Source organism: Triticum urartu, chromosome 3A, assembly GCF_056163025.1.
Source record: "Triticum urartu cultivar PI428250 chromosome 3A, HENAU_Tu73, whole genome shotgun sequence".
Lineage (NCBI taxonomy): Eukaryota > Viridiplantae > Streptophyta > Magnoliopsida > Poales > Poaceae > Triticum > Triticum urartu.
Window position 1 is genome coordinate 485,110,706 of NC_141875.1, and position 11,225 is coordinate 485,121,930.

Genomic DNA, 11,225 nt, shown 5'->3' on the forward strand with positions numbered 1-11,225 from the left:
TTGCATTACTCCGTTTCTCCATGAACTTAATACACTAGATGCATGCTGGATAGCGGTCGATGTGTGGAGTAATAGTAGTAGATGCAGGCAGGAGTCGGTCTACTAATCTTGGACGTGATGCCTATATAATGATCATTGCCTGGATATCATCATGAGTATTTGAAGTTCTATCAATTGCCCAACAGTAATTTGTTCACCCACTGTTTGCTATTTTTCTCGAGAGAAGCCACTAGTGAAACCTACGGCCCCCGGGTCTCTTCCTCATATTATTTGCCTTCGCGATCTATTTTCCTTTACTTTTATTTTCAGATCTATTAAACCGAGAAATATGAAAATACCTTGCTGCAATTTATTTTATTTGGCATTCGATCTATCAATATCTATAAGTTATTCACGTTTGTTTGCCAATGTGTGGCACCGTTACCCGAAAGGGATTGACAACCACTTTTACACGCCGGGTTGCAAGTATTTGTTATTTGTGTGCATGTATTTTTTACGTTGTGTTGCTTGGTTCTCCTACTAGTTCGATAACCTTGGTTTCTTATTTGAGGGAAATACCTACCGCCGTTGTGCTGCATCATCCCTTCCTCTTTGGGGAAATACCGACGTAGCTTCAAGCCGCCATCATCCTACCGTTGATCTTTCCGCAAGAAGATGGAGGCACTGAGGATCTGGTGAGGTGACGTGCGTGGGCAGGTAGCGAGCGAGAGCTCGATCTCTCAGATTTATCAGCGTTCCAGGGATGGACCCAAGCACAAGCATTGTGCCAACATGTGTAGCCCCCGTTGCGGGATGAGCAAGAGGCGGGTCAGCAACGCGCGGAGGCCGCGAAGGGCGACGAAGCACCAGACGGGCAGGTGATAATCATAAAGCAACTCATGGAAGAGGGTAAAGCCAGTTCTGATAGATGCAAAGAACGATACATGCTGCAGGGACGGACCCACGCGGCTTGGGGATGATGCAGCCCAAGGGGCGCCCCCAATTGAACAAACCAAAAAGTGTCACCTGGCACCGTTGCTGAAGAAGTGTTGAAGTAGCTGAAGACGCGTGCTGCAGAAGTCGCTCCTCATGAGTCGCCCAGGTCCTGAACCTTGCGAGTCTCTGGAGGCCTGGGGGCTAACGAGGATTCGTCGCCATCTTAGACAGGATCGCCTGGTGCCTAGCCTCATGAGCCGCTAGGAAGCCCCTGTTGGGGAACGTAGCATGCAATTTCGAAAAAATTCCTATGATCACGCAAGATCTATCTAGGAGATGCATAGCAACGAGAGCGGGAGAGTGTGTCCATGTACCCTCGTAGACCGAAAGCGGGAGCGTTAGGTTAACGCGGTTGATGTAGTCGAACGTCTTCACGATCCAACCGGTCCAAGTACCGAAAGTATGGCACCTTCGTGTTCAGCACACGTTCAACTCGATGATGTTCCTCAAACTCTTGATCCAGTAGAGGGTCGAGGGAGAGTTCCATCAGCACGACGGTGTGGTGACGGTGATGGTGATGTGATCCACGCAGGGCTTTGCCTAAGCACTACGACGCTATGACCGGAGGAGTAAATTGTGGAGGGGGGGCACCGCAGATGTCTAAGAGAATAACTGTTGTGCCTTTGGGGTGTCCCCCACCCCCGTATATAAAGGAGGGGAGGAGGAGGTGGCCGGCCCTAGGGGTGGCGCGCCATGGGGGGAGTCCTACTAGGACTCCACTCCTATTAGGATTCGCCCCCCTTCCTTCCAACGGAGAGGGGAAAGGGGAAAGAGGGGAGAGGGAGAAGGGAAGGGGGCCACGGCCCCACCCCTTGTCCAATTCGTATTGGGCAGGGGAGGCGCGTGCCACCTCTTGTGGCCTGCCTCCCTCTCTCCACTATGGCTCATGAGGTCCATTAACTTTCCCGGGGGGGGGGGTCCGGTAGCCTCCCGGTACTCCAAAAAATTCCCGAATCTCTTTGGAACTATTCCGGTGTCCGTATATAACCTTCCAATATATGAATCTTTACCTCTCGACCATTTCGAGACTTCTCGTCATGTTCGTGATCTCATCCGGGACTCCGAACAAACTTCGGTCACCAAAACACATAACTGATAATACAAATCGTCATCGAACGTTAAGCTTGCGGACCCTACGGGTTCGAGAACTATCTAGACATGATCGAGACACATCTCCGGTCAATAACCAATAGCGGAACCTGGATGCTCATATTGGTTCCTACATATTCTACGAAGATCTTTATCGGTCAAACCGCATAACAACATACGTCGGTATGTTACTTGCCCAAGATTCGATCGTTGGTGTCATCGTACCTAGTTCAATCTCGTTGCCGGCATGTCTCTTTACTCGTACCGTAATGCATCATCCCGCAACTAACTCATTAGTCACATTGCTTGCAAGGCTTATACTGATGTGCATTACCGAGAGGGCCCAGAGATACATCTCCAATACATGGAGCGACAAATCCTAATCTTGATCTATTTCAACCCAACAAACACCTTCGGAGACACCTGTAGAGCATCTTTATAATCACCCAGTTACGTTGTGACGTTTGATAGCACACAAGGTGTTCCTCCGGTATTCAGGAGTTGCATAATCTCATAGTCAGAGGAATATGTACAAGTCATGAAGAAAGCAATAGCAATAAAACTAAATGATCATTATGCTAAGCTAACGGATGGGTCTTGTCCATCACATCATTCTCTAATGATGTGATCCCGTTCATCAAATGACAACACATGTCTATGGTCAGGAAACTTAACCATCTTTGATTAAAGAGCTAGTCAAGTAGAGGCATACTAGGGACACTCTGTTTTGTCTATGTACTCACACAGGTACTAAGTTTCCGGTTAATACAATTCTAGCATGAATTGTAAACATTTATCATGATATAAGGAAATATAAACAACAACTTTATTATTGCCTTTAGGGCATATTTCTTTCAGTCTCCCACTTGCACTAGAGTCAATAATCTAGATTACATAGTAATAATTCTAACACCCATGGAGTCTTGGTGGTGATCATGTTTTGCTCGTGAAAAGGGCTTACTCAACGGGTCTGCAACATTCAGATCCATATGTATTTTACAAATATCTATGTCTCCCTCCTTGACTCGATCGCGGATGGAATTGAAGGGTCTCTTGATGTGTTTGGTTCTCTTGTGAAATCAGGATTCCTTCGCTAAGGCAATTGCTCCAGTATTGTCACAAAATATATTCATTGGACACTGGTGCGCACCGGTCCTAAACAAACAGTTTTAACCCCTTTCCGCGATGGCATTTGGAACCGTCGCCAAGTGAGTGTGGGTGATAGGGGGGTCCTTCCCACACGACCCAGAAAGCGTCGGGGATATGCCCTCCTGGCATGCACACTCGGCAAAATGAGATCGTGTGCGACCGGCGAGTGCTCAAATACGGAAATACGTACAGTAGAGCTAAAAATACAATTATACGGTGAATTTTTTCCGGTCGCAAGTACATCCCACACAGTCAGTCCCCGCCACACATTTCCATTTGTATTTACATCCCACACAGTCGCTCCAAGGAAAACGTTTCCGTTCACAGGTACATCACAAACATTTTTTCCCGTTAAATTGTTTGCGTTATTGAATGTATCACACACGGTTTGTAGAAGAAATTGTGTGGCAAAGGTTGTCCATCACACATAGTTTTTATGTGATAAACGTTTGCGCAAGGTGGCCTAGCGCAAACAATTTTCAAGAGAAAGTCGTGTGTGATTGTTCATTGATCCAACACGGTTTATTCCTAGAAACTGTGTGCATTGCGTAAGGACATCGCCCACGGTATTTTTTCGACAACCGTTTGGAATAGAAAAACCCAATTAGCAGGCTAATTATCTGATTATTCATAATCCATTTATTAATCTAATTGACATTTCATATTAAGCACACAATATATTTCATTTCCATATTAAGGAAGTAGAATTTCATAATTGAAATACATCAGAGTACAACATGATATAGCTTCAGCACTCAGCTAACCCATTACACAACTGCACCAGCAGCAAGTTCCACATGCAACATGTAGAACCTTTCGAAATTAGCATCATAGACGGTATATAGATAGATGCATCTCATCAGGAAAACTGCTGAAGCGGAAGGTGAATATTGAGCCTTCATTCATTTCGAAGGTCTTTGCAACTTTAGGCCAATGCATGTGGATGATTGACCTTCCGTCCTTCGTCCTCTTCAGGAACACTTCAATATTGAACCGTGGGTGTTGTATGAATACCTTCCTTGCCTCCTGACCATGGAGGTGGTCTGAGAGGTAATCATCAGTTAACTGCTTTGAAAAGGGCTGAAAACAAGGATGTGCATAAATATATTCTCTATATCGGAAATGGGGCAAAGGAATAAAAAAGGCAAGGTATAATAGTTAGTACCATCTTGTAGTGAATTGATGTCTTCTTCATTGTGCAGACAAAGATCTTATTGTTTTTTGTCGCTAATTTCTTTATCCTAGCAATCTTTCTGAGTTTCTTGATTTGATTGATATTCATGGACAACTCATTTTCCCATATGCAAAAAGGGTCGAACAGTGGGTCAAAACCTCTGACAGCGGGACCTACATGTGCAGGACCAAATTGTTAAAACCCAAAATATTAGAATGGTTCCTACAATTGCACAATAATGTGCTATTAGAGAACGGACCATGCACGTGCTAACCTCGATTTTAAACCTCAGTGCTTCCCATTGTTTCCCTGCAACACATATAAGGTAGTTAGTCATCAGGTTAAGTAAGGGTTCGCATGCTATCAATAAAATATGTTGATGAAAAATAAGCACATTGCAGATTCATCAGATTAATTCAAGCCACATGGAAAACCCATTTATTCAAACCAAGCATGATTAAGAACTAGGAAATATAGCACTTGTATATATGTTTCTCATGTATTAAGTGCAGCCAAATTTGATTTATTCCTCACATGCACAACAATACAAAAATCTACCCACGACAATTGGACATCGCATTGCAAGATTGAACCAAGCAGTTAACTAAACACCACAACAAATGAACCAAACATTAACTGAGCACCACATTGCATAATATAACATACTCCTAATAGAAGATCAGACAGTTAACTACAACCAATTGTAGCAATTGTATTTGTTTCTCATGTATTTACTACAGCTAAATTCAATTTATTCCTCACATGGTATACAATAACAGAATGCACCCTCAACTATTGAACATCGCATTGTAGAATTGAACCAAACAGTTAACTAAACACCACAACACAAATGAACCAAACGTTAACTGAGCACCACATTGCACAATGTATAACCGAACCAAGCATGCTTGACAACTTGGAAATATAGCAATTGTATTCGTTTCTCATGTATTTTGTAAAGATAAATTCGATTCATTTCTCACATGGAAGACAATACAAAATTGCAGCCTGAAGAATTGAACATCACATTTGCAAAATTGAACCAAAGAGTTAACTGAAGACGACAACTAATTACCAAAACAGTTAATAAGTGAGCACCACACTGCATGGCATATAGAACATATACACTAGAGCAACAGATTGCACGGTAAAATTAGATAGCACAATTCACTAGAATTTGTGAAGGAAAGGCAGAAGCAGCACACGAAATGGGTAAACCGAGCATGCTTAACCGGCATAGCTAGCAAATGGCAAGGTGCTCCTCCAAGATCTGGGGGTCGGCATGAATGGCAGCCATCGCGACCTCATTCGCGCATGCGTTCGCATTTGCTTCTCCACTCACTACTAGGAAAATGGCTATAGATAGGATTGATACTAATGGCGCACCATGGAAGCAGTGCGCCACTACTATATACTAATGACGCACCGGTTGGTGATGCGCCACTAGTGTGGAAGACACTAATGGCGCACCAGAAACAGGGTGCGCCACTAGTATTAAATTATTATTTTTTCCATTTTTCCATACATACTAATGACGCATCAGGTCGAAGTGCGCCATTAGTAGTTCTAAGTAGTAATGGCGCACCAAGCAGACAGTGCGCCATTACTGTAAAAAAATTATTCTTTTTTTTGCAAAACTACTAATGGCGCATCGTTTCACAGTGCGCCATTACTAGTTTAAACTAGTAATGGCGCACTATTACCCGGTGCGCCATTAGTATATATATATATTTACTTTTTTGCAAAACTACTAATGGCGCACCACCTGCAGGTGCGCCATTAGTAACCAGGGTTACTAATGGCGCATTTGCTGGTGGTGCGCCATTAGTAACCTCGGACCCCAACAAGATATTTTGGACAGCCCCACACCTACCCACTCACTTTCCCCACTTCATTCCCTCCACCTCCTTCTCCAAGCTTTCGGCCATCTCCTCCTCCTCACCTCATTTCCACCATAGATTCATCAAAATTAAGTGGTGAAATTACCTTTTTTTGATAGGTAAGTAAGGGGAAAGCTATCTTCATGATGTAGATCTACTTTTTTTTCTCCCTAGCTCGCTCCAACAACGTGCACATGCACTTTTTGTGGCCTAGCTAGATCTATGTATGTTTGTGGTGTTGCATGTGTTTGTGGTGTTGCATATATGTTTGTGTTTGAAGGTACCGGTATTTGAAATGCGATAGTTGCCAATATTTTGCCGGAATGTTTTGATTCATTTCCGTTTCGGCGAGAATTTTGGCATTATGCATTATTTTTGGTCCTATTTTTAGGAAAGGTCATGCCAAATTTTTTCTTGGTTCTAAAATATCGTTTTGCTCTACCCTGCAGGCGACCATGGTCCGCACGATGACTGAAGGCATCGTGAATAGGTTTTTGAGCTCCGCGAAGGCCGAGATGCTTCAAAAGAATGATACGGAGATAAGATGTCCGTGTCGAAGATGCAAGCTGAAGAGCCTTATTGCGGACCCGGATTCCGGGCAGGTGCGGGACCACCTGCTCTTGCGTGGTTTCATGGATGGCTATCGGTGCCAAGGTGATGAAGATGACTATGAAGTCGTCCATGGGGGCCGGGCAAGAAATGAGGAAGGGCAACAAGACAAGTACCACCGCGGCGAGGGCGGGCGAGAAGACGAAGAATCTCCAGGACATGATCACGACGGTGATGCTGTACACAGTCATCATGTAGAAGATGTCGTACATGATGATGAGGAAGATCAAGACGAAGGGCATGATCATGAAGATGAAGATGCCAGAGCAGACGACGATGGAGGCTGGGTGCAGGACCCTCATATTCAAGAGCTGCTTCTCAAGCAGACGGATAACGCAAGAGCTGCCGCCCGAGAGAAAGCCAAGCTGGATCAACTGGAGATAGACGCTGTTACTCCATTGTATGAAGGATGCAGGCCCGAGGATACCCGCCTGAAAGTAACGCTCATGGCTCTGGAGATGAAGGTAAAACACAAAATGACCGACGCATGCTTCGACAAGAACATGTCATTCTGGCACGAACGTCTTCCCAAGGGGAACAAGTGCCCGACCAGTTTCGAGGAGGCGAAGAAAATCGTGTGTCCTCTGGATTTACCGCACGTGAAATACCATGTGTGCATGAACAATTGTATCATTTATCGGGACGAGCACGCGGAGTCTACCATATCTCCGGTGTGCGGCGTCACTCGATACAAGAAGAGGAAGAAAGCTCCTCAAAAATCGGTGTGGTACTTTCCGATCACTCCTCGTCTGCAGCAGTATTTCGCGGACCCTAAGGTAGCAAAGCTCCTGCGTTGGCACGCGGATAGGGAGGAGAAGAAGCGGGAAGATGACGGAAATGATCCGGAGATAAATAAAAAAGACAAGATGCTGAGTCACCCTAAGGATGCGAGCCAGTGGCAAGCGTTGAACTTCGAATACCCAGAATTTGGGAAGGATCCAAGGAACATCGTGCTGGGCGCGAGCACCGATGGAGTCAATCCGTTTGGCAGCCAGAGAAGCACACATAGCACCTGGCCTGTGTTTGTGTGGATGTACAACCTTCCCCCCTGGTTGTGCATGAAGAGGAAGTACATTCACATGAGTATGCTAATTGAAGGGCCGAAACAACCAGGGAATGACATCAATCTGTATCTGGGGCTGCTGAAGGAGGAGCTAGATACGCTGTGGAAAACGCCAGCCAATACATGGGACGCCGCAGAGAAAGAATATTTCCCTATGAGAGCCACATTGCTCACGACGGTGCACGACTATCTCGGTTATGGATATCTTGCGGGGCAGGTAGTCCACGGATTTTCTGGATGCGTAAGGTGCATGGATGACACAATGTATCGCCAGCTAGATAGAGATCCCGGGTCTTCGAAAACCGTGTTCATGGGACATCGAAGGTGGCTTCGCGACGATGACCCGTGGAGGAAACGCAAGGATCTGTTCGATGGTGAAACCGAACCCCGAAAACGCCCATGTACGAGGAGCGGCGAGGAAATAGACGAGCTGTTGAAAAATTGGAAAGACTGCCCACTGCCGGGAAAGAAGCAAAAGGCGCCAGAGTTGGGAAAGAAGCGAAAGGCGCCAGAGCCGCTGCTGAAGGTATGGAAAACGAGGTCTGTTTTCTGGGACTTGCCATACTGGAAGATCCACCGTGTGCCTCACAGCCTTGATGTCATGCATATCACGAAGAACGTGTGCGAGAGTCTGCTTGGTACCCTGCTCAACATGCCAGAGAGGACCAAAGATGGGCCGAAAGCAAGGGCACACTTGAAATCAATGGGCATCAGGCAGGAGCTTCACGCTAATGATAATGATGATGATGATGATGAGGCGAAGCAGGACACAGAAAGTCGTCGCAAAGGCAAAAAGGCCAAGAAGACCGGAAATGACTACCCTCCCGCGTGCTTCACTCTAAGTCAGGAGGAGATCGAGCAGTTTTTCACCTGCCTCCTAGGAGTAAAACTTCCTTACGGTTACGTGGGGAAGATAAGCAGATACCTAGACCCAGCGAAGCAGAAGTTCAGCGGGATGAAGTCTCACGACTGCCACGTGCTGATGACGCAGATACTTCCAGTTGCAATCCGTGGGATCATGGACGCGCACGTCCGTGAAACGCTATTTGGCCTATGCAACTTTTTCGACATCATCTCTCGGAAGTCGATTGGCGTGAGGCAACTCAGAAGGCTACAGGAAGAGATCGTGGTGATATTATGCGAGCTTGAGATGTACTTCCCGCCCGCATTCTTCGACGTTATGGTGCATCTGCTGGTCCATATCGTGGAGGATATCATCCAACTCGGGCCGACGTTCCTGCACAGCATGATGCCGTTCGAAAGGATGAATGGTGTCATCAAAGGATACGTTCGCAACATGTCACGTCCAGAGGGAAGTATAGCCAGGGGCTTTCTGACCGAAGAGTGCATCTCCTACTGCACGAATTATCTAGGCATCGAGAACCCCGTTGGTCTGCCTGTCAACAGGCACCTCGGCAGGCTCGCTGGATGGGGTCACCGTGAGGGTCGCCACGAAATGCATGTCGACTTCGAGGGTCGACTGAAAGAGCAAACCTAGTCGCGCTACAACACATAGACGTGGTCGATCCTTGGGTGGTAGAGCACAAAACCTTTATTGAGAAGACGTACAATGACCGAGGCCAACAGAGGACGGACGGAGATATACTCAAAGAGCACAACTCATGTTTCACGCGTTGGTTCAAGCAGAAGCTTCTGTCGTACCCTTTACATGAGGATTCTTCCGCGGAAGAACAACTCATATTCGCCTTGTCACAGGGCGCCGAGCACAACCTGATGACCTATGAGGCGTAGGATATCAACGGCTACACATTCTACACCGATAACAAGGACATGAAGAGCGATGGTTATCAGAACTCCGGGGTAACGATGGAATCCTACACCGGTAACGACAAGGACAGATACTACGGAAGGATCGAGGAGATCTGGGAGCTGAGCTACGCTGGAGAGAAGGTCCCGATGTTCCGTGTCAGATGGGCCAAGAGCGTTCTAAAAGAAGACCGGTATTTCACCACCATGGTTATACCCGAAGCCAAATCCAAGACCGCGGGCGCAAATGTCACCGCGAAAAATGAGCCATGGGTACTGGCTTCCCAAGTGGACCAATGCTTCTTCATTACCGACCCGTCAAAGCCCAGTCGTGTTGTCGTGAGGAGAGGCAAAAGGAAGATCATCGGAATGGATGGAGTAGCCAATGAGCAAGACTTCAACAAGTACGGCGCCCCGAAGATCGAACATGACGATGACGATGAAGTAGCAGCACACACCACAAGAAGAAGCAGGACCACCCTACCTAAAGGACGTCCGTTCCACAGAAGAACTCCATTTGCGAAAAAGAAGGGCAAGAAGATTGTGAACAGATAGCTATCTAAGATCGATTGTATTTAAATCGTAGTCTTCATTTCTCGATTGTATTTCATGGGCACTTTTTGATATCATGAATATTTTTAAATTTCATGGGCACTTTTTGAATTCATGAGGACACTTGATCTCGATCCCCCTCCATCTCGATCTCGATTCCCCCTCCATCTCGATCTCGATCCCCCTCCATCTCGATCCCACCCGCACCCTCCCCCGCTCCACCGTCACAAATGAATGCAACTAAAAATCCAAAAAAAAAACAAATTTGATTATATTTTCAAATAACAAATTTGATGATATTTTCAAATAACAAATTTGATGATATTTTTTTAAAAATTATTACTGTTTTTATAAAAAATTATTACTGTTTCATATTCATATGCATTTTCTAAAAAATTATTAGATGCAACAAAAAATAATAAAAAAATTACTTATGGCGCACCGCTGGCTGGTGCGCCATTGCATTGCAAAAAAAAGATTACTTATGGCGCACCGCTCGGGGGTGCGCCATTGCTATCAAAAAAACATTCTAATGGCGCACCGCCAGGGGGTGCGCCATTAGTAATGTCCCCCCTAGCCAGATCCACTTCCCCCCTCGCCAGATCCACTTCCCCCCTCGCCACACCCTCACGCGCACCCCCTCCTTCCACCGCCCGCTCCACCGTCACCGCCCTGCCTCCTCGGGCTCCACCGCCGTCGCCCTGCCTCCTCGAGCCGGGCAGCCACACGCGCCCAGCCTCCACGGCCCCGACTCTGGCACCGCAGCGCTCCCTCCCTGTCCTCGGAGCAGCCGCCCCCGCCCAGGAACGCCGCCGCCGAAGCTACATCAGCGACCGGTCCATAGGCAGGTAGCCACCACCCCTCCTTCCTCCTCCCTCCCCCTCCCTCCTTCCCTATTGCATCCTATGCCCGCTCAAAATCCCCCCTGATTTCTGCACTGGATGAGCACCTACCCTGCTGCTGCCCA